We start from the raw sequence: 12,852 nt of genomic DNA, 5'->3' as shown, positions 1-12,852 counted from the left end.
CCCAGTAATAAAAAAAGTATAAAAAATGCTTTATTAATATAAGCATTTCTCTACACTTTTCCTGGTTCACCAAATTACAAATAAAATGCCACTCGGGTCCGACATAGCCCAGGGAATCTGCCGTTGTCCACATATGGAAACCTGAAAACTGTAAAAAGAGAAAAACAAGACAATGTCCCTCGTTCACCAATTTATTATAAAAAAAAAAAAAGTTCCCACTCACAACATTCCAGAATCCGGCTCATGCTGCACTCAGCACTCTGAACAGCAGTAACATTACTGACATCACCCCCTGTAGCGTAGCTACTGGGGGCCACTTCTATGATGAGGCAGAAGACAGCACTCTGAAGTGTCAGGGAGAGGGAACAAAATGCCTGCTCCCCTGTCTGACTGAGACTCTGCACACTGGCTAGCATAGTGGCCTGTAGCAAAGCCTCAGTCCGTGCAGGCTGCCTGACCTGATGAACATCTTCCAGGCTGGCAGCGCTGCAGTTTCATACATTGTGGGGCCTCATACATTGTAGGGACTATAGTATTAGGCCTTCATAGTGTGGGGGCCATTATAAAGCTTGGAAGCTAAGGTGGTGGTCATTTTATAATATGGGAGCTACTGTGGGAGCCATTATACAAAGTGGGAGCTATCGAGAGGGTTATACAGTTTGAGGGCCATCATACAATGTGGGAACCCATATAGAGTGTGGGGAATACTGTGGGGTGCATTATACAGTGTGGGAGCTAATGTGAGGGCCATTATAGAGTTTAGGACTTTCATAAGGTGTAGGGACTAATGTGGTGGATATTGTGAAGTGTGAGGGCCATTGTACATTGTGAGGACCAATAACCATTGTGTGAGCTACTGTGGAGGACATTATACAATTTGGGGGATATTACATAGTGTGGTTGCTAATATAGGGGCCAATATACAGTGCGGGCCATCATAAAGTGTGAGGACTACTGAAGGGTCATTTTGGGAGAGCAATGGTCACATCATTCTATGCCTAGGGGAACATCATAATGTGTAAAGTGGAGCTGTGGGAGCATTATACTGAGTATAGGAGGCTGTGAGATCATCATACTGTGTATAGGGGAGCAGTGGAGACATACGGTGTGTAGGGGAGCTGTGGGGGCATTATACTTTCTGTAATAGAGATCTGCCAGCATTATACTGTGTATAGGGGAGCTGTGGGCTCAATGCTGTGTATAGGGGGGGCTGTGAGATCATCATACTGTGTATAGGGGAGCAGTGGGGACATCTTATGGTGTATAGGGGAGCAGCGAGGACATCATACAGTGTATAGGGGAGCTGTGGGGACATTATACTATGCATAAGGAAGCAGTGAGCCCACCATACTATGTATAGGGGAGCTGTACATGGGGGAACTAAGGGGACATTATTAAATGTTAAGTGGACACTTAAACAGTATTGTTATTGGGGCACTAAGAGAGTTGTGGACCATCAAAGTTGCATATGAGGTATTATTACTTTATAGGGATAAAATATGGCGGGTACTAGCACAGGGCATAAATATTTTCTAGGGGGCATTTTTACCATCTAGAGAGCACAAAGGACATTATTACTGTGAAAGGGGCATAGTGGTGGTATTACTGTGTGGGGTGGTAAGAGGAGCTGTTATTGTACCACACAGTAGGTGCAGTAATAGGGACATATGGCAGTGGCACCTCAGTATTAGGGTAACAGCAGTATGAGGGGGGCCTCCGTGTTGTTTTTTTTTCCATTTATTTATCGGGATAATAGAAAGCTGTACAATAACACAAGGCAAGACACAAATTCTATATCTAATGGAAATCTATCTAGCTATCTAAATACAAAAGTTCGAAATACAAAATTGGAGTAGCACACAGAAAATACAATGTGGGTGCACAGGCTCCCATACAAAACATTCAACTTTTGTAAAAACAGAAAAAGTATGCAGCGCTCAAAAAGTTACATCGTCGCCATGCCATATGGGCTGATTAAAGTCCTATCTATCAACATACTAAAATGAAGGCAGCACTTCCAAAATAGAGAATTAGAAAAATTTAATAGCCCATAATGACGGCTGTTAGATTTTTCTATTTTGTTATTTTGGGAGTGCTGCCTTCATTTTTGTATGTACAGTCATATGTTAAAGTTTGGGCACCCCTATTAATGTTAACCTTTTTTCTTTATAACAATTTTGGTTTTTGCAACAGCTATTTCAGTTTCATATATCTAATAACTGATGGACTCAGTTATATTTCTGGATTCAAATGAGGTTTATTGTACTAACAGAAAATGTGCAATTTGCATTTTAACAAAATTTGACTGGTGCAAAAGTATGGGCACCTCAACATAAAAGTGACATTAATATTTCGTAGATCCTCCTTTTGCAAAAATAACAGCCTCTAGTCGCTTCCTGTAGCTATTAATGAGTTCCTGGATCCTGGATGAAGGTATTTGTGACCATTCCTGTTTACAAAACAATTCCAGTTCAGTTAAGTTTGATGGTCACCGAGCATGGACAGCCCGCTTCAAATCATCCCACAGATGTTCAATGATATTCAGGTCTGGGGACTGGGATGGCCATTCCAGAACATTGTAATGGTTCCTCTGCATGAATGCCTGAGTAGATTTTGAGCGGTGTTTTGGATCATTGTCTTGCTGAAATATCCATCCCCTGCGTAACTTCAACTTCGTCACTGATTCTTGCACATTATTGTCAAGAATCTCCTGATAATGAGTTGAATCCATGCGACCCTCAACTTTAACAAGATTCCTGATGCCGGCATTGGCCACACAGCCCCAAAGCATGATGGAACCTCCACCAAATTTTACTGTGGGTAGCAAGTGTTTTTCTTGGAATGCTGTGTTTTTTAGCCTCCATGCATAACGCCTTTTTGTATGACCAAACAACTCAATCTTTGTTTCATCAGTCCACCGGACCTTCTACCAAAATGTAACTGGCTTGTCCATATGTGCTTTTGCATACCTCAGGCGACTCTGTTTGTGGCGTGCTTGCAGAAACGGCTTCTTTCGCATCACTCTCCCATACAGCTTCTCCTTGTGCAAAGTGCGCTGTATTGTTGACCGATGCACAGTGACACCATCTGCAGCAAAATGATGCTGCAGGTCTTTGGAGGTGGTCTGTGGATTGTCCATGACGGTTCTCACCATTCTTCTTCTCTGCCTTTCTGATATTTTTCTTGGCCTGCCGCTTCTGGGCTTAACAAGAACTGTACCTGTGTTCTTCCATTTCCTTACTATGTTCCTCACAGTGGAAACTGACAGGTTAAATCTCTGAGACAACTTTTTGTATCCTTCCCCTGAAAAGCTATGTTGAATAATCTTTGTTTTCAGATCATTTGAGAGTTGTTTTGAGGAGCCCATGATGCCACTCTTCATAGGAGAATCAAATAGGAGAACTACTTGCAAGTGGCCACCTTAAATACCTTTTCTCATGATTTGATACACCTGGCTATGAAGTTCAAAGCTCAATGAGATTACAAAACCAATTTAGTGCTTCAGGAAGTCAGTAAAAAGTAGTTAGGAGTGTTCAAATCAAGAAAATGCTAAGGGTGCCCATACTTTTGCACCGGTCAAATTTTGTTTAAATGCAGATTGCACATTTTCTGTTATTACAATAAACCTCATTTGAATCCAGAAATATAACTGAGTCCATCAGTTATTAGATATATGAAACTGAAATAGCTGTTGCAAAAAACAAAATTGTTATAAAGAAAAAAGGTTAACATTAATAGGGGTGCCCAAACTTTAACATATGACTGTATATTGGAGGATTGGTTTATACCCGGGAGGCTCTGCACCCTTGCACCCTTGCCCCCCCTTTTTTTGCTAGTGCGGCCTTGATTTTTTTCTATTTATCTATGTATCTATCTCTATCTATCTGCAAATTTTTAACACCTAAACATCTGTAGTTTCTATTCTGTATTCTATTCGGTACAGTACGTGTCACACAGATGGCACACGGATATCACACTTTGTCATCCATGTGGATGTATGCGGTACTTATTGTCATCTGTGATGCCAGAAAGAAAGACATGTCTCCATGTGGGTCACACGGACATATGATCCATGTAAAAACATGGACATGTACGCAGCCCCATCTATTATAATGGGTATGCATGTGTATGCATCTCCGGTAAGTGTGAAAACGGACGTCACACGTACCGGAAACAGGACGTGTGAAGGGGCCTTAATGGCATGGGTTCAAATCCAGTTTATGCATTTCATTAATTTTCAAATTTTCAGAGCTTTAAAAAAGAGTGTGTGAATTCATAGGTGCATTTATGCCAAAGCTACTTTAGACTTAATGCATTCTGTGCTGGTTTAAGGCTATGTGGGAAAATTTGGTACATAATAGAATGCATATTTTATACAGAATATTATTTTTTTCTTTGACTTTTTCACTTAAACATTTTGCTACATTCGTGCCAAGTATAAAGAACATAATGTTAAAGTCCATGTGTTACTTTCTTTCATTTTCAAACCAAAATCCTGTGACTGAAATAAAACTGGTTTCTTTATAGCATTGCTGCGTTATGCTAATTTTTGTTGCCTTTCAAGTGAAAGCTTTGTTTCCTTTCTGAATTTTCACTTCTAAAAATGTTTAATGTAACTGCTGTCTCTGGTAAGTTATCTTATTTAAGAATATTCTGTGTGACCATTGCAGTCTACCTATCCCTGTGCATTCAGCTGTTGTCACTGGAAACTCTGCAGATCACTTTTTCCTATACATTATTTGAGTCCGTTGCCAGCCATCTCCCCATCCCCTGCAGTGGGCTGGAGCTTAAACACTGCTTGTGACCTGATTGCTGCTGCACAGGAAGAGCCTGCAGCAGATCCTGAGCCTTAGACCGTATATGTGTATTTATCGCTAACATTTTGTTCACAATTTGAAATGATCTATCCAACTACATTTTGATGCCTGAATTGGTCATGGGATATTTAGTTACCAAATAGTCAAAAATATCTAGGGATATACCTCATATCAAACCACCAGTATGTGTACCAATCAAGCTTCATGGTTCTCACGTAAAAGGACCTGTCATCAAATTTGTAATGCTGAACTGGACACATGGTGTAATTGTGTCTGCTCTGCACAGTTACATCATATGTCCAGTTCAACATTACAAATTTGGTGAAAGGTGCTTATCAGAAACCTTAGAATAAACCTTTTTTTTGCCTGTCTATTAAGGAGATATTAATAATTAACAAAAATACTGCCAAATAATGTCCAAGTAGGCGTTATCAGATAGTTTTCACTGGGGATGTGTACTTTGTCCCCCTCTGACGTTGCCCAGTCATAAGGCAGCAACACTCAGGAGTAATAAGAACATGCCCCCATCTTAGCCCAGAACAGGCTACTCCTATTTTAGACATATAACAATAAACAGTCTCAGCTCATTAACCCCTTCCTGACATCAGACGTACTATCCCGTCCATGGGACCCGGGCCCCTATGCCCATGGACGGGATAGTACGTCTAGCGCGATCAGCGGCGCCCACGTGGTGAGCGCCGCTGATCGCGGCCGGGTGTCAGCTGCTTATCACAGCTGACACCCGGCACTATGTGTCAGGGGTGGTCACGGACCGCCCCCGACACGTTAACCCCTTGCACACCGCGATCAAACATGATCGCGGTGTACCGGGAGTTAAAGGGAAGCATCGGCAGGGAGGGGGCTCCCTCCGTGCTTCCCTGAGCCCCCCACGGCAGCGCAATGTGCAGCGCTGCTGCGGGGGACTCCTTTCCTCCAGGCCCCCGGATCCAAGATGGCGATGGGGGCCTTCGGGGGCCTGGAGGAAGCTGGCTTCCTCAGTGCCTGCAAAGCGCAGGCATGAGGAAGCCTTGTGCACTGCCTGTGACAGATTGCTGATCTGTCACAGTGATCTGTGATGTGACAGATCAGCGATCTGTCACAGGAAAGTGATGTCCCACCTGGGACTATGTAATAAAGTAAAAAAAAATAAAAAAAAGTGTAAAAATAATTTTAAAAAAATCGCCAAATAAATTAGTAAAAAAAAAAAAATATTCCCCAATAAATTCATTTTTTGAAAATAAAAAAAAACCACAACAATAAAAGTACACATATTAGGTATCGCCGCGTCCGTAACGACCCGCCCTATAAAACTGTCCCATTAGTTAACCCCTTTAATGAACCCCTTAAAAAATAAAAATAAAAAAACGAAGCAAAAAATAATGATTTATTATCATACTGCCAAGCAAAAAGTGCAATAACGCGCGATCAAAAAGACGCATATAAATATCCATGGTACCGCTGAAAACGCCATCTTGTCCCGCAAAAAACGAGCTGCCACACAGCATCATCAGCGAAAAAATAAAAAAGTTATAGCTCGCAGAATAAAGCGATGCAAAAATAATTATTTTTTATATAAAATAGTTTTCATTGCATAAAACCGACAAAACATAAAAAAACGACCTAAATGAGGTATCGCTGTAACCGTACTGACCCAAAGAATAAAACCGCTTTATCAATTTAACCGCACGCGGAACGGTGTAAACGCACTCCCCCAAAAGAAATTAATGAAACGCTGGTTTTTGTTCATTCTGCGTCCCAAAAATCAGAATAAAAAGCGATAAAAAAAGTCACGTGCCCGAAAATGGTACCAATAAAAACGTCAACTCGTCCCGCAAAGAATAAGACCTCACATGACTCGGTGGGTCAAAATACGGAAAAATTATAGCTCTCAATATGTAGTGATGCAAAAACTATTTTTACAATAAAAAGCGTCTTTTAGCGTGCGACAGCTGCCAAAAATAAAAACCGCCATAAATAGTAAATCAAACCCCCCGTTATCACCCCCTTAGTTAGGGAAAAATAATAAAATTAAAAAAAGTATTTATTTCCATTTTTCCATTAGGGCTAGGGTTAGGGCTAGGGTTAGGGTTAGGGCTAGGGTTAGGGTTAGGGCTTGGGTTAGGGCTGAGATTAGGGTTAGGGGTGTGTTGGGGTTCGGGTTGGAGTTAGAATTGGGGGTTTCCACTGTTTGGGCACATCAGGGGCTCTCCAAATGCAACATTGCGTCTGATCTCAATTCCAGCCCATTCTGAGTTGAAAAAGTCATATGGTGCTCCTTCCCTTCCAAGCTCTGCCATGCGCCTAAACAGTGTTTTACCCCCACCTGTAGGGTATCAGCCTACTCAGGACAAATTGCAAAACAATTTTTGGGGTCCAATTTCTCCTGTTACCCTTAGGAAAATAAAAAATTGGGGGCAAAAATATCATTTTTGTGGGAAAAAAAAATTTATTTTCACGTCCGAGCGTTATAAACTTCTGTGAAGCACTTGGGGGTTCAAAGTGCTCACCACACATCTAGATAAGTTCCGTGGGGGGGTCTAGTGTCCAAAATGGGGTCACCTGTTGGGAGTTTCAATAGTTTAGGTACATCAGGGGCTCTCCAAACGCACATGACACCCGCAGACCATTCCATCAAAGTCTGCATTCCAAAATGGCACTGCTTCCCTTCCGAGCCCCGACGTGTGTCCATACAGTAGTTTTCTCCTACATATGGGGTGTCAGCGTACTCAGGACAAATTGGACAACAACTTTTGTGGTCCAATTTCTCCTGTTACCCTTGGGAAAATGAAAAAATTGGGGACTAATTGATCATGTTTGTGGAAAAAATACGATTTTTTTATTTTTATGCCCTGGCATTATAAACTTCTGTGAAGCCCTTGGGGGTTCAAAGTGCTCACCTCACATCTAGATAAGTTCCTTAGGGGGTCTAGTTTTCAAAATGGGGTCATTTGTGGGGGGTTTCCACTGTTTAGGTACATTAGGGGCTCTCCAAAGGCAACATGACACCCGCAGACCATTCCATCAATGTCTGCATTCCAAAACGTCACTACTTCACTTCCGAGCCCTGACGTGTGTCCATACAGTAGTTTTCTCCCACATATGGGGTGTCAGCTTACTCAGGACAAATTGGACATCAACTTTTGGGGTTCAATTTCTCCTGTTTCCCTTGGGAAAATAAAAAAATTGGGGAATAATTGATCATGTTTGTGGAAAAAATACGATTTTTTTATTTTCATGCCCTGGCATTATAAACTTCTGTGAAGCCCTTGGGGGTTCAAAGTGCTCACCTCACATCTAGATAAGTTCCTTAGGGGGTCTAGTTTTCAAAATGGGGTCATTTGTGGGGGGTTTCCACTGTTTAGGTACATTAGGGGCTCTCCAAAGGCAACATGACACCTGCAGACCATTCCATCAATGTCTGCATTCCAAAACGTCACTACTTCCTTTCCGATCCCCGACGTGTTCCCATACAGTAGTTTTCTCCCACATATGGGGTATCAGCATACTCAGGACAAATTGGACAATAACTTTTGGGGTCCAATTTCTCCTGTTACCCTTGGGAAAATAAAAAAAATGGTGACTAAAAGATCATGTTTGTGGAAAAAATACGATTTTTTTATTTTTATGCCCTGGCATTATAAACTTCTGTGAAGCCCTTGGGGGTTCAAAGTGCTCACCTCACATCTAGATAAGTTCCTTAGGGGGTCTAGTTTTCAAAATGGGGTCATTTGTGGGGGGTTTCCACTGTTTAGGTACATTAGGGGCTCTCCAAAAGCAACATGACACCCGCAGACCATTCCATCAATGTCTGCATTCCAAAACGTCACTACTTCACTTCCGAGCCCTGACGTGTGTCCATACAGTAGTTTTCTCCCACATATGGGGTGTCAGCTTACTCAGGACAAATTGGACATCAACTTTTGGGGTTCAATTTCTCCTGTTTCCCTTGGGAAAATAAAAAAATTGGGGAATAATTGATCATGTTTGTGGAAAAAATACGATTTTTTTATTTTCATGCCCTGGCATTATAAACTTCTGTGAAGCCCTTGGGGGTTCAAAGTGCTCACCTCACATCTAGATAAGTTCCTTAGGGGGTCTAGTTTTCAAAATGGGGTCATTTGTGGGGGGTTTCCACTGTTTAGGTACATTAGGGGCTCTCCAAAGGCAACATGACACCCGCAGACCATTCCATCAATGTCTGCATTCCAAAACGTCACTACTTCCTTTCCGATCCCCGACGTGTTCCCATACAGTAGTTTTCTCCCACATATGGGGTATCAGCATACTCAGGACAAATTGGACAACAACTTTTGGGGTCCAATTTCTCCTGTTACCCTTGGGAAAATAAAAAAAATGGTGACTAAAAGATCATGTTTGTGGAAAAAATACGAATTTTTTATTTTCACGCCCGGGCGTTATAAACTTCTGTGAAGCACTGGGGGGTTCAAAGTGCTCACCACACATCTAGATAAGTTCCTTGGGGGGTCTAGTTTCCAAAATGGTGTCATTTGTGGGGGGTTTCCACTGTTTAGGTACATCAGGGGTTTTCCAATCGCGACATGGTGTCCGATCTCAATTCCAGCCAAAAACGTCAAATGGCGCTGCTTCCCTTCCGAGCTCTGCCATGCGCCCAAATAGTGGTTTACCCCCACATGTGGGGTATCAGCGTACTCAGGACAAATTGCACAATAACTTTTAGGGTGCTGTTACCCTTGGAAAAATAAGAATTGAGGGTGAAAAGATCATTTTTGTGGAAAAAATATGATTTTTTAATTGTACGGCTTTATGTTATAAACTTCTGTGAAGCCCTTGGGGGTTCAAAGTTCTCACCACACATCTATATAAGTTCCTTAGGGGGTCTAGTTTCCAAAATGGTGTCATTTGTGGGGGGTTTCCACTGTTTTGATACATCAGGGGTTTTCCAATCGCGACATGATGTCCGATCTCAATTCCAGCCAAAAACGTCAAATGGCGCTGCTTCCCTTCCGAGCTCTGCCATGCGCCCAAATAGTGGTTTACCCCCACATGTGGGGTATCAGCATACTCAGGACAAATTGCACAATAACTTTTAGGGTCCTGTTACCCTTGGGAAAATAAAAATTGGGGTGAAAAGATCATTTTTGTGGAAAAAATATGATTTTTTAATTGTACCGCTGTACGTTATAAACTTCTGTAAAGCCCTTGTGGGTTCAAAGTTCTCACCACATATCTAGATAAGTTCCTTGGGGGGTCTAGTTTCCAAAATGGGGTCACTTGTAGGGGGTTTCCACTGTTTAGGTACATCAGGGACTCTCCAAACGTGACATGGCGTCCGATCTGAATTCCAGCCAATTTTGCATTGAAAAAGTCAAACGGCGCTCCTTCCATTCTGAGCTCTGCCATGCGCTGAAACAGTCGTTCCCCCCCACAAATCAGGTATCAGCGTACTCAGGACAAATTGCACAATAACTTTTTGCAGTCCAATTTCTCCTGTTACCCTTGGTAAAATAAAAAAAATTGAACCTGAAGTATTTTTTTTGTGAAAAAAAGTTAGATGTTCATTTTTTTTAAAATATTCAAAAAAATTCCTGTGACGCACCTAAAGGGTTAATAAACTTCTTGAATGTGGTTTTGAGCACCTTAAAGGGTGCAGTTTTTAGAATGGTGTCACTTTTGGGTATTTTCTATCATATAGACCCCTCAAAGTGGCTTCAAATGTGATGTGGTCCTAAAAATAAAATGGTGTTGTAAAAATGAGAAATTGCTGGTCAACTTTTAACCCTTATAACTTCCTAACAAAAAAAAATTTTGGTTCCAAAATTGTGCTGATGTAAAGCAAACATGTGGGAAATGTTAGTTATCAAGTTTTTTGTGTGCCGTATCTCTGTGATTTAAGGGCATAAAAATTCAAAGTTGGAAAATTGCGAAATTTTCAAAATTTTTGCCAAATTTCCATTTTTTTCACAAATAAACGCAAGTTATTTGAATGAAATTTTACCACTAACATGAAGTACAGTATGTCACGAGAAAACATTGTCAGAATCACCGGGATCCATAGAAGCGTTCCAGAGTTATGACCTCATAAAGGTACAGTGGACAGAATTGTAAAAATTGGCCCGGTCATGAACGTGCAAACCACCCTTGGGGGTGAAGGGGTTAAAGAGCAACTAGGAATTACTGTGAGCACAACAGACATGTTGAATACTGACACCTTTGAACCTCATCTCCTGACATTCCCTTTAGGTGGAGGGGTAGTATAGCTGCCCTCAGTTTGCTAGGAGATGAGAGTTCAAAGGTGTCAGTAATTAAACTTAAATCTGCTGCGCTCACAACAACTTTTACTCACCCTGCAGTGAGATTTAGGGGTGGATGGTAAAGAGGATTTGACCCATGATAAAGTATGCAGTTATACTGTAGAAAAGCTTTGTATTACTATATATCCCGAAGATTAGGACATACTGTGTCTGCACCAGTAAATAGCCCATATGAGGTGTTTAATAAGGTGACACAGTTTAACGTATGCGAGACCGGTATATCCTCTTTGTGTCTGTTTAGAATTGAATGTTTCAGTCATTTCGGCTTTCTCACTCATATAAATAAATTTTAGATTGCTGTTATAGGTTTGAAAAAGACAGTTGGGAGTTAAATGGCTAAATTTAAAAGTGAGTTTATGGTTCTCATGAAAATGTTCATTTTAAGAATTTGGTGATGGCTAAACGATGTGAATCTTTATTTTATCCATTTTTCACAGTATTTTTGAATAGATTTAAAAAAGGACCTATAACCAGTTTTTTCATGTTGAATAGGACACACAATGTACTAGTGGCTGCAGATATTTTTTTTGATCACTCATATGTGAGATGTAATGCCAACCTGCTTTTCTCTCTACAGTCACCAGCAACTGTAAGTATGCTAACATGGTGACTGACAGTCATCACATCAGCGTGTCAGTGTAGAAACAGTTGTCAATCAGTGTGCAAGGACATGCTTACAGCAGTTGCTCACTGTATTCTAAGCGGTGACTGAAGCTGCACCTTTCTGCCTCTATGATTGAAAGACGGAGGCTGCTGGGAGGAATAAAGTTAATTTCCTCCTAATAACTTAGCTTTTAGCACAATGGCTTTGGAACGCTATTTAACTGCTGATAAACCCATATCTGCAAATTAATAGCGTTTGAGGACCTGACAGGTTCTCTTTAAGGGTGATTTCCAGACATATATAATATTGCTGGTCTATCAATAGGGAAGACTAACATCTTCAATTACAGACGTCACTGGTGAGTCAGTGTGTTACCTGTACACTTACACTATAAATCATATATTGTGTACAGGGCTCCTGTGTATAATGTCAATGGTGATCCAGTCCTGTATCACCTGTACACTGACACTATATGCACAGATCCTGTTTATATACTATATACAGTGAGTGTGGAATGTTTTCAGATCCCTTTAAATTTTTCACTCTGTTTCATTGCAGCCATTTGGTAAATTCAAAAAAGTTAATTTTTCTCTCATTAATGCACACTCTGCACCCACTCCATCTTGACTGGAAAAACAGAAATTTAGAAATTTTTGCAAATTTATTGAAAAAGAAAAACTGAAATATCACAGTCATAAGTATTCAGACTCTTTACTCAGACACTCATATTTAAGTCACTTGCTGTCCATTTCCTTGTGATCAGGGCTGCCACTAGGAATTTTGGGGCCCCATACTGGCAAAAAATTTTTGGGCCCCCTTGAGGCTCCACCCCAGCCCCGCCCTCCACCCCTCGAACTGTCCACAGCCCCACCGCTCTCTCTTGGAAAAACTCCACTTCTCACCAATCACACATTAACAGTTCCCATCTCCAGATCACACACATAGCCATCAGCTCTTGCTTTGGCCAAAAGATTTTTGAAATCTCCCACCACGGCAAGGTAGACTCTTTTGGCTGGGCCCTACTCTACTCTAACCTATTAAACATTTGCTAAAATATCCAATACAATTTAGGTATATTTTTTTTTTTCAATTGTTAAAATGACCAATAATATCACATCCAAAGGGACAAATACCACCA

The sequence above is a fragment of the Dendrobates tinctorius genome, unplaced genomic scaffold, assembly GCF_039654945.1.
Source record: "Dendrobates tinctorius isolate UK_male_01 unplaced genomic scaffold, ASM3965494v1 ptg000162l, whole genome shotgun sequence".
Classification (NCBI taxonomy): domain Eukaryota; kingdom Metazoa; phylum Chordata; class Amphibia; order Anura; family Dendrobatidae; genus Dendrobates; species Dendrobates tinctorius.
This window is presented reverse-complemented; position numbering follows the sequence as displayed.